At 44.2% G+C, this 16,203-nt stretch overlaps 1 protein-coding gene across 1 annotated transcript in view; it reads left to right on the plus strand.

Annotated features, from left to right (window-relative positions):
* Positions 1–10,910: 10,910 nt before the first annotated feature.
* Positions 10,911–16,203, plus strand: part of SOCS5 (suppressor of cytokine signaling 5) — a 31,552-nt gene continuing 26,259 nt past the window's right edge. Inside the window, exon 1 of the mRNA XM_008932900.4 lies at positions 10,911–10,958. The gene's annotated coding sequence lies outside the window, so the exon portion shown is untranslated. The remainder of the gene's footprint in view (positions 10,959–16,203) is intronic.

Raw genomic sequence — 16,203 nt, forward strand, 5'->3', positions numbered from 1 at the left:
ATCTCGTTCCCAGTAAGAATCAATATGGCTTGTTGTCTCTAACAAGCTGATTTGAGAGCCTACTTTTAGAACTTTGTAGAGGTATAGTCTTTAACTGGAACACACGAGTGATTCTGTAGCTTATATTATCAAATACACACAGGAGAATAGAGCCTGTCAGAAAAATCATACTCACTCTTGTAAGTTGAATCTCTTCAGCTGAACCCATTCAGGTGGTTGTGGCAATTTAAAAAAAAAACATGATCTATCTCAGATTTGAGTTCTAAAACATTTTAGAACCAGATTTATAAACCTTGTAAATCCTTTTAAAGGAGACATCCAAGTGCAGAATATCCACTGCGATAGCACTACGAGTTATTTTTATAATATAATTATTTTTCTATTATGCTTTTCTGTGAGTTATATTTTGCCTTCTGCTATGCTCCAGGTTCAAATTCTCAAGGGTACTTAATATCTATTTCACTGGAATTGGTGGGAGTTAGATATTTCAAAGATAGGAAACTCTGATATTTAAGTTTTAAGGCAAGATCAGCATGAATGTTTGAGTTTCTTTGAATCTTATTCTAGTCATACAGCTACATACATTTTAGGGATGTTGCCAGCCGAAAGGCCAAGTATTTGCCAGTTACAAATAAAAAAAACCTACTAGTACATTCCTTTACAACAAGAATGGTCTTTATCAATGGAAATAGCCTGACTGGAGACAATAGGAATGCTTAGGAAAATAAGCACTGGAACCAGTAGTATTTGACCATAAGTTGTGCTCCCACCCAGCCAATACATGTGGGTTAACCCCAATGGGCTTTCAACGCAAAAAGGGTGGAGAAGAGGGGTCATAAGAGTCAGAGCATAAAAATCTAGCACTGCACCCTTGCTTCGAACTGCCAACATTTAAATAGCATCCTTTAGTAAGAAATGAAACGCCCCTTGTGCTGCAATTGGAGTGTTTGCCCATGAAAGGCTAAACCTATGGTAAAGATGAGACATATGATGTCCAAAAACACTTTAAGCTGTCTCTTTTAGTCATAAGCCACTGCTCTTTGAAACAATTCCTGTGTGGTTCTGAGCACATCCTGAGAAAATGTTCTAGTTGTCCTACTTCTTCTAATGTGTTCTCTAATAAGGGCTCCTTTAATTTGTGCTTTAAATCTCCTTTAATCTGGTCACTGCTTTACACTTTGAGATGTACCCCTGAGGCCTCCTCTCACCTCAGAAGAGGCTTGAAAACAACCATAACTTGCTGCTTGCTTTCTCAGACGTGTCTATGTCTGCATTCCTGGAGTCCATGTTGGTCCTGCTGAACATTTCCCGAAAGCAGACTCCATCCTGGATGCAAAAGTGGTCTGTGTAGCTGGTGATGAGGCATGGCACTCACGGAAATACTTGGTGAAATGAAGGTCTGATGAGGCACGCAGTTTGTCGTGGAGCCCATTTTGCAACCTGGGTGACTTAACCAAAGTCAATCCCAACAATGCATTTGAAGTCCAGAATAACAAGTGGAAAAGATCCCCAACAGTGTGGTATGCCTGTGGGAAACAACAATAGTGCCCCAAAGCTCACTGTTTTCACTGTCACCCCAAGAGAACAGGGTGACACAGGGATAAATGAGGCAGTGCCTTGCCTTACCTTGAGCAAGTAAAGCCACAGTGGTGGTGTTTTGCTGCCAACTGTGCAGGCTTGGCAAGAGGTATGTGCTTGACAGATGTGCTTTGTTCAGTGCTAATTACAGTTACAAACCACGGTGTGAATGTATGTGTATGTGGGTGTGTGAGGCAGGAGATCCAGGAGTTGTCTTACCTGGCTCTGTTACCAGGTAACTTGACTAAACTTAGTCACCTATGCTCCCTTTCTTCTCCCTGTTCTGACCCAGGAGATAAGGCTTAGAAAACTAATTTAGAAGGTTATTAACTACTATTTGGTTAGTTGAACATGTGATAAAAGTTTTCCCTCACTGAAATATTTTCAAAATATAGCATGTTTAAGACAATCTAATTCTCTTCTAGGTTTGAAATTAACATCCAAAACCTTCTCAATTTTTTTAATTTGTCTATTGTCAAGAATTTTGGCCCTCTCCATTTCCTACCTACCCTGTTTCACTCCTCCTTAGGCAGCCTCAGCTCCCTGGGGATCACCATGTTGCTGCTGGCCTCAGTATGGACACCTGTTCCTCACAGCACACTGCAGCCTGCTATTCCTGGGCTCAGGCCATTGGGCAGATTCAGCCCCACAGGTAGCTGGGAGCGCAGGTGTGCACCCAGAAAACAGCACTCCACAGCATCCTGGGCTCCATTAGGAGGAACACTGGTCATGGGAGGTGATCCTTTCCCTCTACATAGCCCTGGTGAGGCCACACCCCGGTGCCCTACTACTGGAGTAGTGTGTCCAGTTCTGGGCTGCCCAGAACAAGAGGGGTGGGGACTTACCAGGGAGAGTCTGGCCTGCACAAGGCCACAGATATAATTACAGGACTGGAGCATCTTTTGTAGGAGGAGAGGCTGGGAGAGGTGGGACTGTTCAGCCCAGAGAAAAGGAGGTGAAGGGGGATGTCATCCATGTGTACAAATATTTAATGGGAGGGAAAGAAGAAGAAGGAGGCAACCTTCTCAGCAGTGCCCAGAGACAGGACAAGAGGCAATGGGTAGAAATTTAAACACATGAAATTCAACCTGAACACAAGAAAATGCTTTTCTACTCTGAGGTTGATTGAACATTGGCACAGGTTGGCCAGAGAGCTAGTGGAGTCTCCATCCTTAGAGTATTCAAAACTAAACTGGACACAGTTCCAGGCAGCCTGTACTAGCTGACACTGCTCAAGCAGGGGCTTGGACAAGATGACCTCCAGAGGTCCCTTCCAACCTCAACTACTACATGACTTTGTTGTTCTGTGACTTTGCTTCAAGAAAAAGAAAGCTTGAAGTCTTCATTGAGCTTGTGCTCTAAGGACAATATCTTTTAATATCCAATCTGTAGTAAATCCAGACAACTCTGATACAGGAAATAGGCACTAATTTTAACATAAAACGAGTTTATATAAATGACACTGGATTCACATAAATTGTATGTTTGTTATTATTCTATCCCTTCCACTCTCATTTTCTTATAATTCTCATTTGTGCAGCTCTCTTCAATTATGGCTTTAGCTGTGTTTCCCAGTTTATATTCTTCCCTCGATGACAACAACAACAAAAAACTCCAAACCCAAAGAAATAAACACACTGTATTTTCTATGTTTCTTGACTGAGAGTAAAGAAAATCTGAGATCTGTTCTCTCTTTTTTTAGTATCTTGCTACTGACTGATAATCTATATTTATATTTATGCATACCCACATGCACATGCTTGGACACAAGATCATTTAAGATAAACAATTCAGTTGTTTTGACACTGTATGCACTCTTCCAACACTTTCTTCCATTCTTTAAGTTTGGCTGTCAGCCTTCAGAAATCACATTAGTAGCCACTAACACCAAACATTACTGAATATAAATCAGATTTTTATGAGAGCAAGAGATTTAAGACCTAAATCCTACATTGCTGATCTTCAGTACTTTGAAAACACAGAACAAGTTCAAAACTTCTTTGCTGCAAGTGTGGAAATCTCCAAGTGGAGTGAAGCCACCAACCAGAATGTTTCCCAAACCACCTCCTAGGAGGCACTGCCACAGAAGAATACAGCCTGCACAGATATTCTTGGGGATTGTTCAACTGCTTCAGTTTATACTGTAATTATGCTGACAATCAAGTGACCTGGAGAACAAAGAGATATTTTAAAGCAACTTTTAGGTTGCTCATACCTATATTCAAAAACCCTGGTCCATGTAACACAACCCTGTTGATGCTGGTGTCAGACGTCAGTTACACATCATTTTGCTTCACCTCCTTCTAACTGGCAGTGAATTCTGCCAATGAAAAGTGCTATTGCAGGTGCTGAAAAACAGTCTGCCATGTGGAATCACGGAAGGTGTGGTCTGCCAATCCCGCAGTACAGTGTGCAGCCACAGGGACTGAGCACCAAAAATACAAACCTGGAATGCATTTGGGTGGCATTAACTAGGTTTCAACCCAATCTTTTCATACTTTTGCTGGAGCCTAAAAAATTATGCAAATGCATTGCTGCTGAAGAAAGGAAGGAAAATGAAACAAGTCCAGACAACAGAACCACCAGTTCACATTAGTATTCTGCCCTGGTGAAATAAACCAGATCCTTCAGACTAAATAGGCACAAACAAAGGTCTCATCGGGAATATAGCTGCTTGAATAGGAACAGCTTTAATGTCAGTAGTGCCACAAATCCCTTTTGAGAAAATGAATTTTGGAACACTTTAAATTTTTAACTGTTCCTTGTTTTCCATGGAACAGTACTGTGCCTCAGGCCACTCTAATAACATTCCTGGTTTGCCCTGCTGCAACAATCTGTAAAAACTCATCCATTCAGATGATTTGGGGTTTAATATCAAGTTGCTTTGGAGAACATTCATAGTGGGAAGTTCATAATAATATGTTTTATTATTGCTGTAAAAAAAAAAAAGAACTAGAGAAAAAGTGGTTTGCTTTTGCCCATTGGGGAGCTCTGGTTTGTTATTACATTCTGTGCAATGATAATTAATGACTCCACAACCAGCACTAAAAAAAAATGTTTCCTGGCTAAAATTTTCAAAAGTAACTAATGATTTGGGGTTTCTTTGCTTTTATATGTTCAGTTTGAAATACCTTAAAGAGGGATCTAGTTTTCAGAAAATGCTAAGCACTGACTTTCTGCAAAAGGTCTACCTTCCTCTTAAAACCTCCTGACTCTTTCATTTTAAGATCATGGTAGCTACTGTTTACTGGTAACAAAAGTATGTCAGTTCATAAATTAGTAATAGAGCACCAGAGTAGATCACAAATAAATCCATTTCAAAGGAAAATATTTTTAAATGATACCTTCCTTGCACCTGCAAGAACAGACTTCTTGACTCTTGGGATCATTGGAAGCTACTTAATGAACAAACACATAAGCAAAAGAGGGTAGGCTAGGGACCGGTTCTAGCAGTTGCTTTGTATTACTCAGTAAAAGAAAGATCAAGACCACACACTACAATCTTGGGTGGTGCTTGGACATGTCAGGGTACTTTTGAAAATCACTGCATGCGTTGTGCCTGCCTGAAGCTGTCCTGGAGCCTGGCTGTCCTTTTTCCGGCAGGACAAATCACTATTAACACCTGTGCAAAGCGGGGAACCTGAAACCAAACCAGAAAGGTGATGTTTCAGCCTTGGTGTCAATGGTTATTCGAGGTATGGAACAATGGAGAAAGGAGCATCATAGATGTTCTTATTTCATCTGCCCAAATGACTCAGCTTCAGAAAAAAATTAGAAAGGCTGTAGGTCTTTTCCCCAGCTCAGCTGCAGACAAGCAGGCAGAGGAAAGCAAAGGACTGAATGAGAAAGCAAGTAACTTTCTGAGCTCTTCCTCCACCACAGTGATTACACCAGGGTATCCTTATTTCACGGCCCTCTGCTTCTAGCCATGTTCAGTTAGCCCAGATTAAAATCGTTTGCACCCATGTCTTCCAGTTTGATCTAGTCATTTTAGCAGCCTTGCCTTTTCTTTGAAGGGCAGTCCCTGGACAGGGCAGGTGTGCTGGATGTTCAGGTCAGTATTTCCAAAGTACATTTCTCTTCTGATACCTTAGGTTCTCACGGTTTTTTTAAGTGCTAACTTGCCTTCTATTCATTTAGGTAACATAGAACTTTTGGTCCTGCAAAATTAGCAATGAGTCTGTTTGTGAACAACCAGATCACTGTGCTGTGGCTGATTTCACATGCAAGCAAAACTGTCAGAGGTCAGCAAAGGCAAAGCAGAGCAGTACTTGGTAGGTGAAACCAGCTACATGGAGCTGGCTGGCCTGCTGATGGGGGTTCCTCTGTTCCTAATCCTAAATCTGTACTATGTTGGGATTATGTTTGTTACATTAGACACAGACAAGACTCTGCCTTTGCTCTACCTCTCCCAGGATTGTCTGCTTCTGCTTTGCAGAGGTCTCTGTCCCTATTGCAAGTCCTTGTTCCCAAGTCTTTGTGGTTTATCTAGTGCTCATCAGCCTTTTGCTTCAAGGTGTCGTTTGCTGACAGGGTTTATCCACAGACACCAAGATTTCCTCAGCAGGACAATGAAAGTGGTTGTTGTTCTGCTCCAGCTCTCTTAACTTGTTATTATCTTAGATTTTCCATCACTAATTATTCTCTGCCTGGCTGAAGGAGAGAGGAGTGTCATCTAGTTCCACTCTGAAGGGAAAAAGCCTGGAAGCAAGGAGGCAGCATCAAATGGAGAGAGGATAAACTCTGGAGAAGGGAATGGGAGAAAGTGCTCAGGGTCAGAGCTGCAGAGGTTGCCAGGGTCAGACAATTTTCAACAGAGAAGCAGATCAGCCAAGGACACACTGGGAAGCAACGATTCAGCAGAGCTGGGCTAAGGAAACACAGTTAATGTGGCAGCTTGGGGCTGGCGAAGTAACCACGGTGGCCGAGAGGACAGTGGGCAGCGTCCCCCAGGAGTGGCAGGCTGAGGGCACTGTGCACAGCATGCCCAGCAGTGCTGAGCTGCTTGTTGGCAGCACACACCCCGGGCTGGCAGCATGCCTGGGAAATAAACATTGAAAGATGAAAGCAAGCCAGTGTGGGAGGTAGCAGCCTGCTCAGTTTCCAGCCTCTGATCACCTTCTTCCAAGTGGTGTTTCCTCACAGCGACCCCTTGTCCTACCATGATGAATGGACCACTGCCCTCCATCGGGAAAATGAAATGACTTATGAAAGAAGGAATTGCCCAAATATTTTCCAAGCGAATTGATTTTCATTCAAGAGGGGGTGCACATCCTGAGAAAGGACGTGATCTAATTTCTTCCAATAGGCTCATTGCATCCTCATAGTCTGGAGCACCCGCAAAGGCCCACGGCTTTCTCATATCCTTCTCAGTCTTACCCATAGAGCTCTTCAGATGTCCACACCGGCAGAAAAATCACAGCAAGTAGTGTCATGCACATGAGGTCTCAGTGCTGGTCCCTTGCACCAATGCTCCCTCACAAAATCAAAGTAAATCCCACAGCTGCGTGGGTTAGGCTGGTGAAGCCTGGGCATGATAACTACCAGTTGCACAGCCTCCATCCTGCTAAGCTCTGGCTCCAGCCTAGCTCTGCTGATACTAGGAATTTTTCTTCTTGTTTATAGCAAGTAGCAAGACTATTTTCTTTCTTTTCTCCATCCTATAATCAAATCCCCAAAATGAAACATGGTAGAAAGAACAAAGCAGTTGATTATTTCCCTCTATCCAGTTACTAGTTCTTTGCCCAAGTAGTAGGCCAGAATGCCAGGTGTTTTCATTAGATGAAGACTGTCATTGAACCTTAATCCTGACAAAAATGGTAACATCAAGAGGACTTGCTCTATGAATATGAAGAGATGATAAGGGTTTATGTTACTAAAACCTTATACTTCTGAGAAGATTTTAGGTATTTTGCATAAAATTATTTACTACATACTGGAAATGAAAATCCTACATTTTCCTACAGAGCTAATTAAAAAGTGAAATGGCCTATAGTTAAAACTAACTCATGTAACTTTTATACAAGTGGAGTCACTGTTGGATAACTGCAGAAAAGATTGTTGTGGTTTAACCCTAGCCAGCAGCTAAGCCCCACTCCCCCTGGTCAGATGGGGAGAGAATCAAAAGGTTAAAAGTGAGAAAGCTTGTAGGTTGAGAAAAACGTAGTTTAATAGGTAAAGCAAAAGCCCTGAGTGCAAGCAAAGCAAAACAAGGCATTAATTCACTACTTCCCCTGGGCAGGCAGGCATTCAGCCATCTCCAGGGGAGCAGGACTCTATCACACATAACAGTGACTTGGGAAGACCAACATAATCACTCCAAATGTCCCCTCTCTTCCTTCTGGTCCCCTGCCTTATATGCTGAGCATGATGCCATACGGTATGGAATATCCCTTTAGTCAGTTGGGGTCAGCTGTCCTGGCTGTGTCCCCTCCCAGCTCCTTATGCACCCCCAGCCTCCTTGCTGGTGGGGTGGTGTGAGAAGCAGAAAAGACCCTGACCCTGTGTAAGCCCAGCTCAGCAGTAATGAAAAGTCTCTGTATTATGAACACTGTCTTCAGCATAAATCCAAAACACAGCCTCATACTTGCTACTATGAAGAAAATTAACTCTGTCCCAGCCAAAACTAGCACAAGGATAAGATGCTTTAGATGCAAAAGCTCTCAGGTGATACAGTGATAGCAAATGTTAGAGAATGACATAATGGTAGAGGCTGGAAGGGAACTCTGGATGTCATCTCATCCAACCTACCCTGATGAGGATCAGCTGAGGCTGGCTGCCCAGGACCATGTCCAGATGGCAGTTGAATATCTCCAAAGATGGAAACTCCACAATCTCCCTGGGTAACCTGTTCCACTGTGTGGTCACCTTGCTATAAAGAAGTGTTTCCTAATGTTCATGTAGAACATCCCGTGTTTCAGTTTGTGCCTATTTCCTCTGGTCCTGCCAGCAGACACCACTGTAAAAAGCCTGGCTCCATTCTCTTCATATCCTCCCTTTGGGTATTTATATACATTGATAAGATCCTCTTCTGAGCCCTCTCTTCTACAGCTGGAACATCCCATCCCTTCCAGCCTCTCTTCACAGGAGAGGTGCTCCAATCCCCTAATCATCTTAGCAATCCTCTGTTGAACTCTCTCCAGTAGCTCTGTATCTTCCTTGTACTGGGGGGCCCGGAACTGGACACCACACTCCAGCTGTGGTCTCACCAGTGCTGGGTAGAGGGGAAGAGTCCCTTGACCTGCTGGCAACACTCTTCCTGATGCAGCCCAGGATACTGTTATCCTTCTCTGCAGCAAGGTCACATTGCTGGCTCATGTTCAATTTGGTGCCCACCAGAACCCTCAGGTCCTTCTCTGCAAAGCTGCTGGGTCAGTTCCCAGCATGTGCAGGTGCCCGGGGCTGCTGCTGCCTGGGTGCAGAACCTTGCATTTCCCCATGTTGAACTGTTAAGGCTGACTAGATGCTGGCTGTGCTGGCTCTGTATTTATTTTGCTTATTGTTGCTAGTTGTTAGCTCATTCTTTCTTGTGCTGTTTACGTAGGACTGCCAAGTGGCAATTTAGCTGCATTTGTGCGGGGCGCACATGAATCCTTCATGAGTGCTACCCTGCTCTACAAATGTAAATTCACACATTGGCCTCATCAGTATCACTTTGAATGCAACTAACATCAATTATGTATGTTTCATTATATTTTTCATCCTCTTCCAAGGTGCAGAATTGCTTATACAGTGTATTATTTCATCTTTGGGATTTTTGCTGGTAATGTATATGCTAGGGGATGTTCTGTGTGCTGAAGTTGTCTCTTCTCCAAGGTAAACCATGCTGGTTACTTCAGACTCTTCTCACAGGATAAGCACTGCACCTTCCCCTGGTAGTCTCCACTGTTAGTTTCTTGAGGTTTTTGTTGCATTTGGGGACCCAAAACTGGATACACTATTCCACATGTGGCTGAGCAGAAACAGATAATCACTTTCCTTGGCCTACGGGCTGTGCTTCTGGTGGTATGATTTGGGATGCTCTTGGCCTCCTTTTCTGCCAGGATACACTGCTGGCTCATGGCCAACCTGTTGTCCACTGAGACCCCACATCCTTTCCTGCAAAGTTGCTCCCCAGTCCAGCAGTCCCCACCCTGTACTGTTGCAGAGGGCTCTCCCTTCCCAAGTGCTGGACTTGTTGAATCCCCTTGCATTTGTCCTTGCTGAGTTTCATGGACTTCTGTAAGGCCATTCCTCCCAACCAGTCTAGATCCCTTTAAATGGCAGCACTGTCCTCCAGTGCTCCTGCTTTACCATCACCTGCAAACTTACTGAGCACACACTCCATCTCCTCCTCAAAGGTCACTGAGAAGGATGTCAAAAAGAACTGTCCTCCACCATTCCCTCCTTGCTGCAGCCTTTCAGTGCGGTACCACTCAGGGTCCCTTCCCTCTCCAATTGACATCTGGACATTTTTTCCCATCTAATTGTCCACCCTCTGCTCTGTGGTGTCCCAGTGTGTGTTTGCCAGATACAGAAAGCTGCAGTGTTCTCTGTTAGTTGGAATACCGGGTGTCTTTTTGCCCTAGTGCAGCAACGAGTGATTCCTTTGCCCGGTGGGATCAGATGTTACTTCACCTGTACTTTAGCCAAGCAATGGATTTGCTACGGAGTAAGGCAGAGGAAACTGTTTGGAACGGGGAATTACTCCCTTCCGACAACATCCGTGTCTCCAAGGGTGTCCATGCGTGAGCACTCGCTGCTCCCTTCATCCTATAAGGAGCCTCCTGACTGCTCCAAACGCAGTGCCGGGGTGGTCTCTGCCTGCGCAGCCCTCGGAGCCATCGCTTAGCGCAGCATCCGGCCGCCTCGGGAGTTACGCTTGGAGAAATCATCTTTCTACCGCCGTTGCAGCTCTGACGCCGACTGTCCCGTGGGAATTCCGGCTCCCGGCGGGGCGGGGACTCCGCTCGGCCGCCCTTTCCCCGCCCGCCCCCAACGTGATTCCGCCCGGACCCAAAATGGCTGCCTCCCGGCGAGCCCCTTCCCAGGCCGGGCATCGCGCCCGACTTCAAGATGGTGGTCAATGGAGGCGACCGGAGACTCCTAGCGGGTCAGTGCGAGCGCCGCGCCCCGGTTGGCTGAGTGACGCCCCGCCCTCCGGCCGCCGCTCCCATTGGCGCCGCGGGGGCCAGGCCGGCTCTCATTGGCCGGCGAGGTGTCTGCTCCCGTGTCTCCGCTCCGGGGCCGGGGAACTATTTTCCATTGGGCGAGGAGGGAGGGGGCTCGGTCCGGTCGCTCCGGGAGCGGCACCGGCGGCGGGCCCGGACCGGGGATGCTGCGGGGCGCTGCCCCCGCCGGGACGGCGCTGAGGCGCCGCTGCCCCCCGGGACGGCGCAGCGGTAGGTGCGCTCCGGTCGGGCGCGGGCGCGGCGCGGGACCGCTGCTCCGCTCGCCCCCCGGCGGCCCCACAGGCGGCCGCGGCCCCCTGCCGCCGCCCGCTGAGGCCGCGGCTCCGGGCGGGAGCTGCGCCGTGTTCCCGGCCCGAGGAGCCGCGGGAAGGGCGGGCAGGGCTCGGCGGTGCCGCGGCCCGGAGAAGGGCGCCCGGGGGGAGGCGGGGTGGGGGCGGTGTGTGGGGGCGGCCCCGCTCGGTCCCGGCGCCCTCCGGAGCGTTCACCGCGGGCCCTGGGGTGGGGGTGTCCAACCTGCCCCCAGCCCGTGTCGGCTCCCGAGGCGACTGTGGGGCTGTGCAGGAGCGGGGGGTGGCCGGCTGTCTCCCGCCGTGCTGGGCTTGCACGCGCGTTTGTCCGTATGGAAATCGCGCTGGAAAAATTGCCACTGAAGAGCCCTTGGGGCCCAAAAGCTCCTGTTAACCCCTTCTGCGGAGGGGGGTGCGCTGAGCATCAGGCCGCGTCCCCCGTGAGCGTTCGGAAAAGTTTGGAAGTGGTCGTTATGAGTGTCTGACTCGGAGTTATGAATGGATTCTTGGAATTGTAGAAGCAGTAAATCGAGTTATTTCTGCTGCTGTTGTTAACTTTGTACTTCAGTACTTGCACTGAACCACAGTAGCTTAATCCCATGGAATACATTTCTGTCTCTGATATGTTTATTTCATCAGGGTTGTGTATCATCTGATCTTCTATTCTTACGAACGCAGCATGTACAGGAGTTATGTTTCCATTCCCTGAATATTTACAGAATGCTTCTCTCTTTCGTTTTTTCCCTCTCCTATCTCCTCTTGAGAGCTTCTTGAAGTTTTCTGCAGTGTTTCTGATTGTAAGCTGTAAATTTTATGCTATATGGGGTACCATATCCCATCATGTGAGGTGTGATCCCTGGCAGTGCCATGCAAACCAGAGACACTTTTTCACTGGAGCTAATGCCAGTGTGGTTTGGGAACATTGCATCCATGGAAATCTTGAAATATGGTCCATGCACCTCAAGACCTCCTGTCATGCAGGTTTGTGCCATTAAAGGCTTCCTGCTGAAGATGCCATGAACCTCTCAGCCCAAGCATAACCCCCGTTACCTTGAATATCCCCAGCTGATGAGTTTGCTGCAGTGAGAGATTTGAAAGGAGGCAAGTTACCAAGTTAGCAACCTCCTACTTCATTCAGTTGTCAATCTGTAAACCAAGATACTCAAGTGGACCTGGTATCAAAGCAATAGCCTTAGTAATAGAGTCTCTGTCAGAAGAGGTTTATTTCTTTGCGTTTTCGTACATGAGTAAGTATGGCGGAGTGAATTAACTGTACTTCTAGGGTGAATTCTTTGTCAGTCCAAAGCAAACTGCAAAAAAGAGAAACCGAAACAGTTTTGAGACCTGATGGACTGAGCTGATGAAATCTGTTCTGATTTTCTAGTTGGTCTAAATATCCTCCATCTACTCTCGTTTCGGAATTGCATTAGCAATATAAACCAGCCAGTGAGTTCAGACAGCTGGGTGGCAATAGCTTGACATGACTTCATATGTATGAGAGTATTGGAAAAATGCCTGGGTTAGTCCTTGGAGGAATATCTAGAATTTTTCTTCTATTGCTCTTTTAATGATGGCAGGTACATCTAAGAAAGAGAGAGCAGATGGAAGGGATTAGAAATCAACTGTGTTCTAGCAGAAAGGGCTTTTTTTTAATCTTCTTTGAAACATGCGAAACCTGTCACTCTGCAGCAAGGTTCTGGAGAGATGAGTGACTGTTCATCGAATTAGATGTGGCAATTCCCATGGTTCCGTGATGGACTAATGACCCGAGATGGCACAGCAGGCAATTTTTGGTCTCATTCATTATGTTTTAGGTTAAGAGATGTGTTTTAGTCTAATCAAACAACAGTGATGATTGCTGTTAATAGTTGTAAACCACCTTGTCCTATGATAGCCTGTTGCAAAATAGCTCAGCTTTTGGTTGGTACTTCATGGATTCAGATCACTCCATGTAACTTTCGTACAGTAAGTTTAGCTTATTCTTAAGATTTAGTTAAAGTGGTGGTGTTTTATTTACTGCTACAAATAGTGCTAAGAAATGTAAAATCTAAACAGGACACCTTTTTGTTTACTAAATTGTACATTCCTGACTTTGTAGAATGAAAGATGTAAAGGCTCCATCATAAACTCCTAAAATATTGATTCTTACTCCAAAATATTGGAATAGCTTGGCTAGCTGAGTAATCCTTAAGTAGCTGTCTCTTTTAGGCTGATTTCCTTGCCTTTTTTTCCCCAAGAGCTATGCTTCCTAGCTTCTTCAACCCTGGGGGAAATTAGCACTTAGTTTTATGTTGTGGTATTTATGCCTAGAGGCTTCAGTAAGGCACAAGGTTTGGTTGTGTTGAGCAACATGCAGTGCCTCCCGTCCATCTGATCGTGGCCTGCATTGTACTGACAAGCTGTCTGTCCTCCAAAGCTACCTGTCTAGTTTAAAAAAATGCATTTTGATTTATGGGCTTTGGGGTCTGAGGGATTACCAACTTTTCTGATATGTTGACCTATGCATGAGTTTGAAACAAACATACAATTGCTCCATTAAATAAGAAGTGCCCTGAAGTGATACATATTTGTGTGGTTTGGTTGTTGGACAGCTTATTTTAATCTTTGAGCTATATCTAGTTAAAATGTATTTAAAATTTAGTAAATGTATGCTATACCTTCTGGAGCCCTTATACTTTGTCAGCTTGATAAATTAACTTTGACACACTGAATATTTTTCACCAGCTAACATAGCTGTTAGTTAAGTTAAATAAAGGAGAAGAGCCCACATGCTCTCTCCATGCATACAGCTGGACATTTCTGTTAAATTTTTCAACAAAAATGAGATTTTGATTGGTTTTTAAAGCTCCATGAATACACTAATTGGTGAATCATCTAATGTGTAGTTTAGTTTCAGGAAATATGAAATGGCTCACTAACTTTGTAGTTATAAGATTATGCAGACCTTCTGAAAATCTCAGTAAGAAAATGTGTGCAGTGGTGGTGGTTGATATTTTTGGCTGTGAGAGAGGCTGGCTAAAACTCAATGCAGTTATGCATAGTCTGCACTAGTTTATATGATAGGAATTCACTTGAAGAATTATCTGGAAGGAAGAAAGAATAATTTTACAGGTTTATCTGCTCTCAGGACCTTATCCAGGTTTTGCTGAAGAAGTTTGCAGTCAGGAACCTCTTCTAGCTGTGTAATGGATCCTGAATTCTTGGATAACGTGGTAGTTGCTTTTCACCCTGTGCTTTTACACGGCAGTGGTTGTTGAATTCTTCAGCCTTAATGTTGGACAGCTGCAAAACGTTTAAAGCCTATCTTTGAAAGATTGGGATAAGGAGGGGGAGGTGGAGGCTGGCCCAGATAAGTAATACTTCTTGAGGACTCTGAAGTATTTTCTTTAGGTAGCCGTATACGGTGTGTTCATGGCTAGCTGGATACTCCTTGATTATGTTCTGCATTATCAGCTGAGGTATTTAAACCAGTTCTCCTTTCTTGTGAACGTTTGGGTCTTTACAGTAGTTGAAGAATCAAAGTCGTCAGGAATTTGGGTTTTGTTTTGCTGCAGCAGAATAAGAACAATTTCAGTGCAGTACATAAGTACTCTGGGTAAAGTCAAGGTTTTTGTAACAAATATTTTCATTGTTGTTGAAGAAGCCCAGAGCATTCTTAAGATACTGTTGTATTGCAATACATATCGCAACACTTACGGTGAGCACCAGTTTCTCGCAGGCAGAAACTTTGACAGTGTTTGTAAGTGCTTCAGTGACTTCTGCTTGGAGTACATTTACAGAGGTGAAATCTGAAAGATTGTGTGAAAACTTAAGTAGGATAGAAGCAATAGAAAATAGTTTTTCTGCAGTGATAAATCTGATAATATTCTTCAGCAGAATGAATTTTGATAGTAATTTAACAATCAGCCTGACTCCGAGATGAAATAACTTGGGCCTTGTTGCTCAAGACCCAAATGTCAATCATAGGATTAAGAATTGTAATTCTGGGATAAAAAATGTCTGGCACTTACCACCTAATATTCCCATTAGGCTGGTAGAGACTCAGGGACTGCAGTTGAATGAATTAGGCTCGATCAAGACTGTGATAAAAACTGATTCTAGATAATGTCCTAGACCTTTTGGCCTTTAATAACAAAAATTTATCTTGTAGTGATTGCTTTTCTTCATGGAGCTTGGCTGGCTAAGGATGAACATGTTTAATAGGGCTGACCTGCAAGTACCTTGTTTCTTGAAAAGAACCTGAACACCAGGCTTCCATCTCTGAGATGTCTCTAACTTCTGATATCTTGAATTTTGTCTGCTTAGGTACATTTGCTTTTATATCTAACTATATACACTGCCTCTATACCTTGAGTTTTTTGGGTTTGCAGTAAGACCTGTGCAGCAGAGCCTGATTTACTGACTGATTTGCTTATGAAAGAAGTACCTATTACTAAACTTTGTTTTAGAGGAGCTTTTGCATTTGTCATCTGTGAAGAAAGGCATTTTAATCATTCCACTAGTGCATTAAGAGATCTCTTATTCTTTTGAAGTAGCATATGGATAAAGTGAATTAATTTTGGTCTGCAAATTAATCTTTAGTTGACTTGTATCTTTGTGTGATAGATTTGGTTAAACACACTGCTTAGTTGATGCTTTGTTTTCTTAAGTCTTTAATTTTTACATTTCTGTTGGGGAGTGGTGAATTAAGTACTATTTTTTAAGCATATGTTAAATCTCACTTGGATAGAATGTGGAAGGCAATTAAATATACAAGAAGAATTTTAAAACTGGTTTGTAGCTTACTTCAGATGTACTGGATGAGTAGTTAACCCAGCAATTTTATCAAAATATATTTTTTTTAATTTAAAAGTTGTTCAGTGAGTTAAATTTTCTATTCAGTTGTGTCTTACAGTATTTAGACATGGTAGATATAATTTTTCATTTGTTGGTCTTACTCATGGCTTGGAAGAGGAAAATAACTACGTATTTTTAAGCTGTCGAACAGTTGTGGGGGTAAAATTTTTAACAGTTAAGATTGAGAGGACTGGCTAAGAGGTTCTTTACTAAAAGAACATTCCTTTTAACACAAAGCTAGCAGTCTGTGGTTGTTTCCAACTTTCTGCTTAGGAGCTAGGATAATACCTGGTGGTGGGTGTGCCACTCCTGTGGGTTCCACCAAGAACCAT

The sequence above is a fragment of the Manacus vitellinus genome, unplaced genomic scaffold (assembly GCF_001715985.3).
Source record: "Manacus vitellinus isolate BGI_N305 unplaced genomic scaffold, ASM171598v3 scaffold_8_pilon, whole genome shotgun sequence".
NCBI classification, from domain to species: Eukaryota; Metazoa; Chordata; class Aves; order Passeriformes; family Pipridae; genus Manacus; species Manacus vitellinus.